Genomic DNA, 15091 nt, shown 5'->3' on the forward strand with positions numbered 1-15091 from the left:
TGCGCTGTGCGCTGCGCGCTGCGAGCAAAAAAATAGGACCAATACGGGAGTAAACCTTATGGTAGACAAGAAAAAAATATTTAAATTAGTTTAGAATAGAAAAGTATATCGCGCAACATACGGACACAAAAAAAAAAATAAAAAAAAAACTAATTCAGAACCTCGCTGGATAGTTGCAAACCATTGTTTAAAGAAATAAAGGTTTTATCGTTACTGGCTCTTTACACATATGACATTTGCTTGTTTTTTTTTTTTGATGGGTGAAAATGGTATGGTAACCCCGCCTGCGCTAACGGGATGCGCTGGCGGAGCACCAGTGAAGGGTGATAGATGAGAATGAAAACAGGCCAGTTAGCCCATCATGATGAATTCATCAGGAATTAACCATGATAGTTTCCAGGGGGAACTGCGAGGAGGTCGACCTGGTTGGGTATATTGCTAGCAATGGGATTCTCAGTCTCCATGACTAACAATCCCTATTCACCCACATTTGCTTGTTTCTTCGAAAACATATTGAATTATTTGTAATTAAATCCACAAATAGAAGTCATTGACTTCAAAATAAATTAGCAATACTGACATAGATGCTTAACATGTTTTAAAGAAATTGTTATTGCATAGCTATTAAAAATATACAATAAATTGTTTGACAAAATAAATTTTTTGACCTACGCCTGTTTTAAAAGTAGATTATTTGATTACCTAATTAATAACTGTTTCTATTTTGTAAGAAACTTTAAATAAGTGTAATTTATGACACTGCTTGACACTGTAAAAAAACTTAATATGACTTGTTATTAATAATTGTAATTTAAAGTAATCACTTTTGTTAATGTTATTTCTTACCATTATGACTGAATTATTTTAGTAATTGTAACAGTAACAGAACATTACACACATCTATTATTATCAAGATCTGCTGCTGGCAATTACCAATATTCAGTAAATAAGTATTCATTCATTTATTCTCAATGTTGGAATCACTTCATATGCGTTTATGCGACCAATACGAAGCGAACTCGGAAAATATTTTGTAATGTCCGGCAACTGAGTATACGATGCTTATAATGATTAAAAATGTAACAGAATGTAGATAATAATTTACAGAGTACAGAGGAATAACACCTGAGTCCTCAGGAATGGCAACGCATGGGGGGTATCATGGGCGAAACAGTATACTCTGTTATGTCCATGGTACTGCTCATGTCTATAGGCGACGGTTACCACTTTCCATCAGGTGGGCCGTCAGTTTGTTTGCCATTCTAAGTTGTATAAAAAAAATATTGCCTGGCATTTACAAAGAAAAAGAATATGCATTCTTGAAATCGGACGAAATAAATATTTATATGATTACGAATAATTTCACTAAATGTAACTCGCAATACGTAGCTCGTGTAATGAAAACGAATGATCCTAGATCCGTGCGTAGGCGTCTCTCTGTGTTGGTATGCATTTTATTAATTGCTCGAGTGCAGCGGCGCGCGTGTTCTCCAAGTACCGATATGTAAATTAATTTGTTGATTGATTGGCAGGTGATTGGTTAATTTGGTCCGCGCGCCGTGGTGGGCAATTATTTAGTAATTACTGCGCCGGTCGCCAGGTTCACAGCTCGCGGCCTGGCGGTGTTGTATAACTGTCTCGCTGCCTCTCGTATGCCTGCTATCTCTGCTGGCGAAATATACGTACGAATTGTATATCTACTTGGATGTGCCTGTATCTATTGGGGCTCTGGTGAATTAAATTGCTAGACAGATTTATAATTCTAATGACATTATATATTTTTTTTGTGATAACAAGTACAGTTTCATAATCAGTAATTAGAACTGTTATTTTACCAATGAGCTGTAGTACTATTCTGTAAAGTTAAACTAGTGGCTCCGCGAATATTTTACAATTGGTATTCTGTAAACAAGTAAGATCGATGACAGCACCATCTCGTTAAGGCGGCGACGTAATGAATTATAGTAAGTGTGCTACCGTCCTTAGGATCTTAGTTTTCAAAATGTATTTTACTTTACTTATCGCTGATAAAGCTTATGGAATATAAAAATTAGATAAAGTGAGCATATTGCTGAAATGAAAATGAAATGAGGTGCGAAGGAAACTGCGAAATTTTGTAGAATAGTATTGCTAGTCATTTATTTAGTATGCTCGTCCGAGAATCGAATCTTGAGCTTGGTATAGTTTGCGCCGCTGCATTAGTTCATTGAGAGCACAGATAATTGTAATATTATACTTCTAGTTGAGAGTAAATTAATAATAAACAAGCAGAAGGAGAGAGTCGTGCAGGTATACGATATCATCACAGGAGCCACGTGAGCGGGTGTTGCCACGGTGCCATGGTGGCACGCCGCCGCGCGGCAGTCGATGGTCGTCGCCGCGCCACAGAATAGAGGATACGCAGAAAATATGATACTAGGCAATATGATGGGGCAAGAACACTATTACAAGCAAGCGATGCTCATGTGCGTAGGACGCGAATAGACGAAAATCCCTTTCCCCCATGTACATGACGCTAATCATCGACGATTAGCGTCATGTACATGGGGGAAAGGGATTGTTAGTTATGGGTTCTAACAGACCTAGCAATATAGTCAACCTTCCCTGGAAACGATCGTGGTTAATTCTTGTCGAATTCTTCCCGATGGACTGACTGGCCTGCTTTCATCCTCACCTATCATTTATCACTGATGCTTCACCAGCGTATACCGATAGCGCAGGCGGGGTTACCATTCCATTATCACCTATTAAAAAAAAATCGTCATGTACCAGCCACTTCGGAATAATTCGATTTACTCTAGCTCGCGCAGTGTCACAAATCGAGGGTTATACGACGCACGTCGACACATCAAAAGAGCTTTCCTTCTTGGTATTCTCTACTCTGTGAGTGCGCCGTGTGTATGTGCATTGTGCACAGCGCGCGTGCAGCAGCCAGCGCGGTGCGCCTGCGCCGCTCGTGACAACCAGATTATATTTTGATAGACGCGTTATTGTATGTATTATTGCGTGCCACTTGCCACTCAATGTCGAACGACGAGTATGGCTTATTCAGGACATAGTCAATGTTTGTTTCATATGAACACAGTCACACGTTGTGTTGTATATTATAATGCAATTTGAATTATGTTGACGATATGCAGTAGTGTTCATCATCATCATCATCTTCCCACCCTTATTCCTATTATTATTTGGGGCCATGCTAAAATGTATTTCTCTTCCATTCTTCTTTTTCTTGATATGCAGTAGCGTTAGTTACTTTTTGACGCATTAATCGCTGAAAATCGTCACGAAATTTGGCATATATATATTGTTTAGATTGGAGAAAAACGTACATATATGTTATTTTATCTCGGTCATTAAATATATCCCGGTAATGCGAACGAAGCCGCGAGTAAAAACTAATTTCTTATAAAAAAATTCCCGCTTCTTACTATTGCAGGCTACGTACCGAATACGAGTTAAGCAATTAACCCCAGCAGGAAATTGTCGATCGCAAATTTTTTTTAATATGATAATCCCCTATAGAGCTCGGTGGAAAGATGCTTCGTCGGAATTTTCTTCTGTATATATTAACAGGTATATACTATACTGGAACAGTGTGTATGTATAGCGATATACTAGCACGTAATATAATACACGTACCATACAGTATCGCTGTCGGTCGCGTCTCATCTCTCTTTATTGCTGTAACGCCATTGTGTTAGCGTCACGGAGCGGCGCGTGACTGCGCGTGTGTCGCTAACAGCACTTAATCTTGACAATTAAATTTATTGGAGGTCTGTACTTAGTAAATATCATCATCGTCATCATATCAGCCTTTAACTGCCCACTGGTGAACATAAGCCTCTCCCACAAGAGGGGATTTGCCAGTAGTTGCCACGCTTGGCAGGTGGATTGGAAACGGCAATTAAGTTTTGAAGATGTTTTAATAGAGACGCTGTTGCCCATCTCCTGTCTTCCCTTAGTCGCCTCTTATGACGCCTATAGGAAAGGAAGGAGTGGCCTATTATATGCTGGGACCACATGGTTTAGAATAGGACACCTCTATCTACTAGGCTACCCTACCACGTCGGTGGGAAAGGGAATGTTAGTAATGGAGACTGAGAATCCCATTGCTAGCAATATACCCAACCAGGTCGACCTCCTCGCAGTTCCCCCTGGAAACTATCATGGTTAATTCCTGATGAATTCATCATGATGGGCTAACTGACCTGTTTTCATTGTCATCTATCACTCTTCACTGGTGCTTTGCCAGCGTATCCCGTTAGCGTAGGCGGGGTTACCATACCATTTGCCCAGGGTGCTCTCAATGTTATACACGTATTGTATTGGGCATACATACCTACCAGAGGATATGTTGAAAACGATTGTTGTACCAATACTTAAGAACAGGACGGGAGATGTATCGGACAGCGGTAATTACAGGCCTATATCACTGGCTACAATAACAGCCAAGGTGTTTGACGGTTTACTTGATACGCAACTTAGACGACATCTAAACTTGCATGACCTTCAATTTGGCTTCAGGCAGGGGGTGTCGACTGAATCGGCCATTCTGTGTCTCAAGCATACGGTCAGATACTACACAGACAGATCCACTCCAGTCTATGCATGTTTCTTGGATTTAAGTAAAGCCTTTGATATGGTATCTTATGATCTTTTATGGAGTAAACTTGATAAGACTACGCTTCCTACAGAGTTAGTTAGAGTTCTTGAGTATTGGTACAATAATCAAAGTAATCAGGTGAGGTGGAATGATACTCTATCAGACTCATACCGATTAAAATGCGGAGTAAGGCAGGGTGGGCTGACTTCACCCAACTTGTTTAATATGTATGTAAATGGCCTAATTGAGGAGCTCAGCGGAATGCATGCTGGGTGTTATATTGATGGAGTAAGCGTCAATAACATAAGCTATGCCGACGACATGGTACTGCTGAGCCCCTCAATTGGAGCTTTAAGAAGAATGCTAGCTGTGTGTGAAGCATACGCGAAAAACCATGGTCTGGTATATAATTCTAGCAAAAGTGTAATCATGACATTTGTATCTGGACATAAAAAACCGAAGTATGTGCCTCCTATATCACAATGATGTACAAAACAAGTAAAAATAACCCTGTTTAAAGCTTTTTGTCAGGTGTTCTACACAAGTAGCTTGTGGGTCAACTATAGTCAAAAAACTTACAATGCTCTTCGAGTCCAATACAATAATGCCTTCAGGGCACTGTTGGGGCTACCTAGTCACTGTAGTGCGTCACACATGTTTGCACGGGAGCGTACAGATGATTTTTACGCAATACGACGCAAACGAATTGTTTCGCTGTTGGGTAGGGTGCGTGTTAGCTCAAACAGTGTCCTGAAGACAATTGCTGATAAAATGGACTGTCCCATCCTAAAATATTGGATGGGACAGGTTATCAATGTAAGAGCGTTATGACCGCTCATTTACTAACATAGGTTAAGTCAATTTGTAACTAACAAAATGGGCCTTATGTAGTCTAATTAAATAAATATTATTATTATTATTATTATTTTCATCCATAAAAAAAAACCCTACCACGTCTTAGAATAGGCACGGTAAATATTAACGGATAGGTAATCTAGTAGTTATTATGTGGTAACGGATAGGTATGCTTATACCGAACGAGTGGAAAGCTTTTTCTAACATTAATTTAGTTCTAATTTCAGAAATATATTTTAATAAAATCAGAAATAAATTTTATAGGTTCTCCAAAAAGGGAGTATTAAGTTTTCTTAAGGGTTAGCAACGCGCGCGTGACATCCTTGGTCTTACAGGCATCCATAGGCTACGGTAACCCCGTTTACCATCAGACGGGCCCTATGCTTGTTTGCCACCATAGTAGTATAAAAGAATACATAAAATTGCAGTGTGTTCGTGTTTAGAATAACAACGCGTAACCACGAACAGTAAGCATTCTCGCAGCACATCGGCACCCCGTGGTTGACGTCCAACTTTTTGCCACCGTTTGCCATACACAGCGGCTATTTTACCATATACGGCGCGGCCATTTGCCGTCTGCAATTTAATAGCTCCAACGTACTTCGATCAATTTATTTTAAATAGCGGATGCTGAGTTTTTTTACTCATTTATCCTAGTTTGGCGCACAGCGTTAGTTATTCGGAATTATCTGTAATAGCACTTCGACAGCGAAATCTTTACATGTAGGTATATTTTAATTTTTTTACTTCAATCATAAACATGCACACATCGTTGAAGGACTGTACGTTTTGTGGATTTAGAACGTTTATTTGAATTTAGAACGCGGACAAATGGAAAAGTCAAATACGGGACCAACACGAGATCACATGCCTATCGATTGAAAAACTACTCTGTGCTCTTGAGATTCTCTACTCTGTGCAATTGAGTATTAAAGTAAAATATTTTCATAATACATAATGTGTTCACGATTAAAATACTTAGTTTTCTTTTTTATTGAATTTTAAAGATAAATGCTAATGAAAGTTAAACCAATTTACAGTTGCAACTTAATCAATGCATATAGAGGCGCGTGGCGGCGCGGCGCGGCGTTACGTTAGTTGCACTCGCTCAACACATAGTATGCATGTGCACACACCACGGGCTTTAGTGCAGCATCGTGTTTGTATGTCGCGTATCGTTTACATGCCTCTAGATGGTGTAAATAGCTACTACAACAACATTACGAAATAATCAATACGGAATGTAGCTGCACGCCGCCCATACGAGTTGTAAAAAGTTTGCTTTGGAATTTATATCAGTTTTAAGTCAGAAATATAACCATCGCTAGAAGTCGCACATTTTTCGTTAAGAGATTTTAAAAGGAGGAGGTTTTCAATTTATCTCTATTTTATTTTGTATGTATATTACGTTAAATGTCTATTTAGTAAATTTGGAACCGACTTTGCAGATTCTGGCTGCAATTGCAATGAATTAATGCAAATTAATTTTCTCTATTGTATTGCTCATATATTTATTTTATGAGGATTGAAGTTGCCATTTTTATTTGAAAAGTAAAATTCTGCTTTTATTTATTTATTTATTCTTTATTGAGCACATTACAAAAAATGTTTGGTACAAAAGACGGACTTAATACTATATAGTATTCTCTCGCAGACAACCTTTTGATAAGACAGAAATGTAATTATGCGGTGAAAAATTGTAGTAGATAGTACTTGTTGTTGATAGACAAACTTTTAGTCTGTATTATAAGAATGCACACACGATTGTGCCTTGTAAATTTAATTACAATATATGTACAGATTGTCTACGTTAACATGGCACGCCTCTTCAACTTTTTACTTCAATGTGTGCGACCACATACAGACGTGGTGCTCTGTATGTGTTTGCAAGGAAAAGTCTTCAGTAACGGCCCAGCCAGAGGAATATGATATTCCTTGGTCGAAACCTTGTAATTTTTACAGATTTTTGGTGCAATATAAAGTTAAACGATTCATTGGATTTAATTGAAATTTTCGAAATTTAACTATCAATTTTATTTTGATATTGTCATGTCTGCGCGGAGGTGAATGAGTCACCATGTTTCCAGGGCCATCCTTGCGGCTCGTGTGCGTCATTCACTGGAGAGCTATCGACAAACTGGATCGGTTGCACAACAATCACTCCATCAATCACGCCGTACATTATTACCATATGAATGCCGGCTCTGACAAATGAGTCGAGAGCCCGCGACACAGCGCGCCCGCGCCCTCCTCGCCGTCCAAATCTTATAATTGCATTGGAAAGTTCTAGATGCAATCGTTGACTATATTTCTCTAGTTGTCAGTGGCACTCGCTTATTGATAGTTGCATTGTCTTGTCAACTAATAATGCTCGCTTGATTTATAGTAGAATATGATAAAAGTTACGATTTATGCCACGGCCGGGCAGCGCCCAGTGCCAGTCGAGATAGGTTATCAGGTAACATCAATTTCAACGTGCATACGGATTGTTTAGAATTTTAATAGTATATATTTTTAAAGATATAGAGACCTACCAAGGAGACTGTCTAGCCGTTTTCATGTCGCTAGGCAGCTATGCTTGTTTTTGTGTTCTTCATCGTGGAGAGCGTACACAATTAGCTGACAAGCGATACGAAACAATGTGTAATTATTTAAAGAAACACACACGAGCCGGTGATCTTCATTTCGATATTTCGTAGCTGGCTGATATAGTGTTTACTGTACTTATTTAACGTTACAATAATGCAAATGTAATTCGGTTGTGCAATTTAAACGTTTTTTTTTTCTCGTGCAATGTCATAATCGCTTGATCGATGGTGCAGCAGCGATTGGTCGGCAAGGCTTTCACAGCGGCCAATAAACAATTTCCTAGAACCAATGGGAGGGCGCGTTACACGTTCATGTTATCCGAGTTACACTTGGTTTCCTTTTGATTTTCACATGCAGTTCTACATGTATTACCTGCATAGCTAGTGGAAACTATTCACTATATTAACTATATGCTGAAACATCTTCTGCCTATAAGTGGATCCAGCAAACAAATTACATTGACTGACAATTTAACTAATAACATGCACCTAATCCATCATAATCAATTTGTTTCTTTGTGCAATAAAGCAACAGCGTTATACACTTTTTTTTTTATTTTCACAAAATACAATATCAATTCCGTTCTGTCATTGGTTGGGGAGTGAACGACCTCGGCTGTCAAAATCAGCTGAGCGCCGCCGACCAATCGGGTGCTAGATGCCTGCCGAGAGACAAGTAAGCGCAAGGTTCTAACACTGAAAACAGATATCCACAGACATAGACAAATGGAAGTGCCTCGTTTTATATGGAAACAAGCCCTGACGCTGCTAAACTACGTGCTGTAAGATTACAAAAGTCATTTTTTTTTTATTTCTATACACACTTTCGGTATTTTTTCGAGCTTCACCTAATTACTCGTACTATAGGCGACGATTACTACTTTCCATCAGGCGGGCCGTCAGCTTGTAAGTAAAATATTGTAAGTTGTATACAAAAAAATACTATGCGTACACTTCATAATCGATTGTTAATTATTAAAACATGGTATTACATAAGACAATTGTTTCCTAATTAATAAAGATACTTCGTTAGTCATAAAACAGTTGGCCCATCGCGGTCCATTTGCTAGGAATTAAACTCGATGGTTTTTAGGAGGAACGCACTAAGGTAGACCTGATAGGGTATATTGCTAGCAGTGAGAACTGACCTTCCTATTATCAACAATCCGTTTCCCGCTTTGGTTTACGACATTTGAGAGGTATGTAATCAGCCCTCGTATGTACGTGTGTGTGTACGTATACAAGGAGGACTGTGTCACACGGCGGCCGCGTACAGGGTGTGGTGCGGCGCGGCGGTGCGGTGGGTGTGCGGTGGCGAGCAACGAGCACATGTCGCGACTCGCACGATACTTATCACTATCACGATTGACCTACAATTGAACAGGTGTTATTATCTATACGGCTTTGTTTTGTCTTAGCACTGCAAAATTGTCTAACCGAGGTTGTCCGTACAGTTGATATGGATTTCCAGAAAGTTCTCATTTCAACTGTATTTTTTGTGACTATGCACAATTGTGTACCAATTTTGCTATTTCATGTTTGCAATTGCCAAGATTTTTTTTAATGAATAATAACGGTATATGTTGACGGGGCACCAGTGAGGGATGACAAGTGAGGATGAAAAGGCAGGTTAGTAAGTCCATCGTGACGAATTAAACGATAAATTAGTCAAGATCGTTTTCAGGGGGAACCGCGTGGAGGTCGACTCAGGATGGCGACTTTCATACTTGTACCACATTGCCTGTTTACCATCAGGTGGGGTGTGAACACTTTGATTAACTACTATAAAAGAAAAAAATTCTCCCGTGTCAGTCTTATAATAATTTTGTGATAGTAAAAAACTATTTCTAGTGAAGTATTACGCATTCCGAATTCAAATATCTTGAATCTAATGTGTCTACAAAACATCACGTTCTTAGTAATCTAAATATACCAATTTAATAACAATTAGTTGATCCGACAACGCGTCAATAGATAACATACAAATAAACAAATTAACTTTCACATTTATAATATTGGTAAAGATGTGCCATATAGCAACTCGGGACCGGATCCTCGCCTGCAAGGGCTCGTCATTGTCCGCGCTCGACGACGTCAGCTCGGTGGGAGCGAGCGCCTCGCGGCCGCCCACCCAGGCGCCCGGGGACACCTCAGAACCTGTTCGTTCGTTATCAGATCTTCGCTGATTGATTGATGATTGCCACAATTTGCTTTGAAATCATCGCCGCTTTTTGTACTCTAATACGTTTTACCTCATCTTTTTTATAATACAATATTTGATTACGTCCAAATGGAACTCAGCGTGCAAATTGCTGTTTGGCGGTAGAATTGAGCTAGAGGTATTTCTTCGTTATTACAAAGAAAAACTATTCTAATCAATTCATGGATGTTAAAAAAACAAAATTAAACATTCTTTTCGAAGTTTGTCGCGTGTCTAGTCGTATTGTTTAAGGTACTGTCTATATATGAGTATAACTATGTTTTACCCGCGACTTTGTCCGCGTAACCGGAAAATGTTCACCGACCGGGATAAAAAGCAGCCTATATATACCCTTCTACATGCTATATTGCATGTACCTTTACCCCAAATTTCCTTTATAATAATAATAAGTGTTGCGGCTCCATTTCTACGTCAGACGGATCAGCCAATTGAAACTTCTATAAATCGCGTAATATAATTTCAGCGCTAGCGGTTGGCTTCACTGTCCCATTCGCCCAGTCCATATTTGTAACGCATTATTCAAATAAACGCATTAAGTGGAAGCGCATTTTTTTCTTCCTCTAATAATCCAAAAACTAATTAATACGCGCATAGGCTAGTACAATAAGGATTATATAAAAAATATTGCAAATATAGGCACGACGTTGTTGGAATCAAGCACGGTAGTGATATGATGAGACGTCCGCATGCTCCCATCGACGCGACGGCGACACCACACACGAGCGCGTACCAGGCGGACACAGTCTTCTCAAAACTTAGATTATGGTAATGCGACATCCGATCAGGGCAGTGAAGCTAATCGACAATGATTTATATGTTGGGTTTATCGGCTACACTCAGAGAGCAAAACGAAATCATTGCGAGCAAAAAATGTATTGCATATGGTTATATGTAATGAATCGATCAATAGTACAATATTCTAGTAATAGCTGTTAAATGCGATTAATAAAAAGTGTGTAAGATTTACATTTTAATTGGAATGTAAGATGCAATGACATTCCGGCACTATCGGTAGATACTCGCACATTACTTTGTTAAACATAAGTATTCGTGTTAACGTTGCCCGAATCCGAATGATTTTGCTATTCGAATAATTAGTAATTACTAATTTTATAGTTTGACTACTCAATTAATAATCGAATTATAATCACCAGAGGGAGACTTTGTACAAAAGTCGTTTGCTTGGGTACCTCTGTCCCATTCGTATTTCAAACGTAAAGCACTTGTGTTTGCATGGATATTTTTCAGTTTGAAGGGTCCCATCCTTCAAACCGAAAAATTGCCAATATATAGCGTGAATTTACAGGATACAGAGGAATAACATCTGAGTCCTCAGGAATGGCAACGCATGGGGGTATCATGGGCGAAACAATATATTCTGTTATACCCATGGTACTTCTCATATCTATAGGCGACGGTTACCACTTTCTATCAGATGGGCCGTCAACTTGTTTGCCATTCTAAGTTGTATAAAAAAAAATTTGTATTATACTAATGTCCGTATTTGAATGACTTGACTAATTAGTAACTAATTACAACAAAGTTCTTTCCCAGTATCTTCACCTAGTCCATTCCCCGCATCCACTACTACTAAATTACTATGTCGATGATAACGACGACCGACTATGAAAAAAAAAAACGCGAGCACATAAATTTTCTAAATATTTACTTACCTGCTCAATTTAATTATAAAAAAAAACCGCTATTTGGGTTATAATTGAATTTTTGGCTATGTTCGTGTCGACTCGTACATCGATGACTACTAATGAATGAAATTAGTGGCCGAATGATATTAGTATTTTTTTTTTTTGGGTGAAAATGGTATGGTAACCCCGCATGCGCTAACGGGATACGCTAGCGGAGCACCAGTGAAGGGTGATAGATGAGAATGAAAACAGGCCAGTTAGCCCATCATGATGAATTCATCAGGAATTAACCATGATAGTTTTCAGGGGGAACCGCGAGGAGGTCGACCTGGTTGGGTATATTGCTAGCAATGGGATTCTCAGTCTCCATTACTAACAATCCCTTTCCCCCCAAATGATATTAGTAGTCAGCTGACATCAGTAGTCGGTTAAATAATTTAGTAGTCGAATGATTTGAAAATCATTCGAATAATCCGAATGATTTGATTAGCTTTTGCGAATAATCAGTAGTCGGATTAGTAAAGTCGCCCGTCGCTAGTTTGTCTAATTTTATATGTGATTATCCTTAGATAGAAGCATTATAGTTTATCTTCCCCATAGTTCACTTATTGACTCCCTGCAATCTGAAGCTGTCTTGAATTCTTCCCCATCAGTCGTCGGTTCTTCGTGTTATTAGCCGGTCCATTACCGCTTCAGCTTATCAACCGGGCTGCAACATATCCGTACCATGTACGTGATATGGAATGACATGACATTTAAAACTGTAACATTGATAGATTGGAAAGTGTAGTTAGGAGCAGCAGTCGCGAGCGGCGTGGTGGCCCGCCCCGCTCCGCCCAGCACCTCCGCCCTGTACACTTGTAGCATACTAGTTCTGGTCGTGCATCGCCCGTGGACAATGTACTAGAGTGTGTACACCCATTACAATAACCGCTGCTGCTCGTCATTGCAACATGCGGCGGCATGTTTCGAAATTACGATTAGCATTCCGGCGGCCGAGCTACTGCTAGCTCTCACTTGAAGATTCTTTTTGAAACGTCACCATTATATTGAAAATATAATGTAATAGATATTATCCAATATTTTTTTTAGAGTAAAGGTGGAATGGTAGCCGCGCGTGCGCTATTGGTATACACTGGCGGGGTACTAGTGAAAGGTGACAGGTGAGGATGAAGGCAGGTCAATTGGCTCATAGTGACCCATTGAACAAGAATTAACCACTATGGTTTCCAGGGAGAATTGCGTGGAGGTCGACCTGATAGGGTGTATTGCTATCAACGGGGCTATTACATCTCATTACTAACAATCCCTTCCCACCCATTATCCAATATTTTCGAGTCAAACAACGACAAAACCTAGCGCTTTATATGAAATACTGTAATTACAATATCAGAACTTCCCGCGTGGTCCCGGCAAAGAATAGGCCACCTCTCCCTTTCCCGTGGGTGTCGTAAGAGGTGACTAAGGAAGGGTGAGGGACGAACAGCAGCATCCTTCTTAAAACATCTCCAAAGCCTAACTGCGGTTGCCAACCCGCCTGCCACGCGTGGCAGCTACTAGCAAAACCCTCCAAGGGGGAGGCTTATGTTTAGCAGTGGAATGTTAAAGACTAATATGATGAAGTATAACGTATAAGTAACATGTTGGCCCGCAGGTTTACTAGATGTACAAAACAAGTAAAAATAACCCTGTTTAAAGCTTTTTGTCAGGTGTTCTACACAAGTAGCTTGTGGGTCAACTATAGTCAAAAAACTTACAATGCTCTTCGAGTCCAATACAATAATGCCTTCAGGACACTGTTGGGGCTACCTAGTCACTGTAGTGCGTCACACATGTTTGCACGGGAGCGTACAGATGATTTTTACGCAATACGACGCAAACGAATTGTTTCGCTGTTGGGTAGGGTGCGTGTTAGCTCAAACAGTGTCCTGAAGACAATTGCTGATAAAATGGACTGTCCCATCCTAAAATACTGGGTGGGACAGGTTATCAATGTAAGAGCGTTATGACCGCTCATTTACTAACATAGGTTAAGTCAATTTGTAACTAACAAAATGGGCCTTATGTAGTCTAATTAAATAAATATTATTATTATTATTATTATAACTGTAACTATGACGATTCAAATAAATTATTGACTGATTGATTGATTTTGATATCATTATGGTATAAGTAGATTTACAATTTCATTTAATTTCATAAGCTGTTAATTTTCAGCAACTGTTAAAATTGATTAGCTCGAATTTGCATAAACTAATACCATGTGTCAGTTTAAAGCTCCCACTAACTCTCTAGTGAGTGAAATCACCGTTAATTGGTCTAATGAATCCGAAACACGGCTGCAAGTAAACCCCTTGCTACGCTGGACTTACAAATATGCACAGTAATGCGAGCGTGTTGAATATTCATCAATCAATCTGCAGTCCAACGCCTCTCACCGTATGGCGTACATACGGTGTTACAGTTGTAAGCGTTTTTTTTTTAATTGCCAACTGATATTTATTAAAATAAAAAGTATACAAGTGTATTTGTAAGTGGTCGGCAGCAAGAAGCCAAACGTTATGTAGCCGGCGGGAGGGAGCTCGTCGCTTGGAGCTCCTTATTTGCGTGCTGCCACCACAGCCACTGTACTTTTTGTACTGCATTTTACACCACCAGCCAATAGCTCGCTAGTACTCGGGGATAGAAAGCAGTTAAAATAATGTATTCTCCCATTTATAAATTTAAATTTAGTTTCAAGACGCGAGTTTGTGTGAGGAAGACAGTTTCTTACGTAGCGACTACAGTGTGGGTATAATAATCCTTCCTGTAAACTGAGCGACGACCTTTACATTTATACAGAAGCAATGTTCTGTCTAGAGTACCGTAGGTTGTAACTTAATGATTCAATTCTTCATACTTTGGAAACTGTCGGGCATCGGTTCGATTTTGTTCTTGGCTATTTAATTTCCAACTAACTATTTAGCGCGTAATCTTTTAAATTTTATCGTTTTCATTAAATAATACGATGGTGATACAGGAAAGTGACTATAAACAACTAAGATGCGGTCTCCAGGACTACGAAGTGCATTCTGTGCTACTCTCCATTCAAACTGCAGCTAATTTCCCTGCTCCCAATAGTGTGACCATCGCGGGACAAACACGTGTAATTAAATGCACCGTCGTACACCCGCAT

The sequence above is a fragment of the Galleria mellonella genome, unplaced genomic scaffold (genome assembly GCF_026898425.1).
Source record: "Galleria mellonella isolate WM207_F2 unplaced genomic scaffold, CSIRO_AGI_GalMel_v1 utg6957, whole genome shotgun sequence".
In the NCBI taxonomy this organism is placed as follows: Eukaryota; Metazoa; Arthropoda; class Insecta; order Lepidoptera; family Pyralidae; genus Galleria; species Galleria mellonella.